Source organism: Scyliorhinus torazame, chromosome 6 (genome assembly GCF_047496885.1).
Source record: "Scyliorhinus torazame isolate Kashiwa2021f chromosome 6, sScyTor2.1, whole genome shotgun sequence".
Taxonomy (NCBI): Eukaryota; Metazoa; Chordata; class Chondrichthyes; order Carcharhiniformes; family Scyliorhinidae; genus Scyliorhinus; species Scyliorhinus torazame.
In genome coordinates, this window is record NC_092712.1 from 197,825,769 (window position 1) to 197,826,767 (window position 999).

The following is a 999-nucleotide window of genomic DNA, read 5'->3' on the forward strand; positions in this document are numbered from 1 at the left end:
TTCTTGTACCACTGGCGCACTGTGGTTGCAGTGTGTACCATTTACAAGAGATGATGTGGAGATGCTGGCGTTGGACTGGGGTGAGCACAGTACGAAGCCTTACAACACCAGGTTAAAGTCCAACAGGTTTGTTTGGAATTACCAGCTTTCGGAGCACTGCTCCTTCCTCAGGTGAATGAGCTGTGCTCCAAAAGCTAGTGATTCCAAACAAACCTGTTGGACTTTAACCTGGTGTTGTAAGATTTACGAGATACACTGCAGCAACTTGCCAAAGCTCCTTCAACAACACCTAGAAGAACAAGGGCAACAGAAAAATGGGAACACCACCACCTGCAGGTTCCTCTTAAAGTTACACACCATCTTAACTTGGGAATGTATTGCCATCCCTTTGTCATTGCTGGACCTCCCTATCTAACAGAATTGTTAGCACCTTCACCACAGGACTGCGACGCTTCAACAAGTCAGTTCACCACCATTTGGATGAAGCATTTAGTCACCCTTCAACCCTGTCTAAGGCGGAGATAATGGTTGACTCCAAAACTAGTGTGGCTTCAGTATTGAGAGCATTACTACTGGTGTAAAGAATTGATACACTGGGCGGGATTCTCCATTGGCTGAAGCCAAAATTGGGAAGCGCAGTTTGGCGGAGAATAGATTCCGACACCAGAATCGTGATGGGTGCCGATTTGACGGTAAATCGCAAAGATCCGTCCCCTCGACAGCGGCGTCAATTCGTTCCGGTTCGCACGTACAGTAAACACCATTTGCATATCATTAGCAGGCTCGATCCGGTATTCTTCGGGGCCTCCGCGATTCCCTGCCTCCGATGGGCCGAGTTCCCGGCGGTTCACTTGTGCTTTTAAAAATCATGAAACTGGCGTCATGGCTGATGAAGGAGAGAGAAGAGTAACGGACACAGAGGAGCAACTGCGGGCTGCCGGGCCGACACTGGCCGGGCTGGCTGGGGTGGAGAGATCCCTTCCAGTGCAGGGGAGGGGC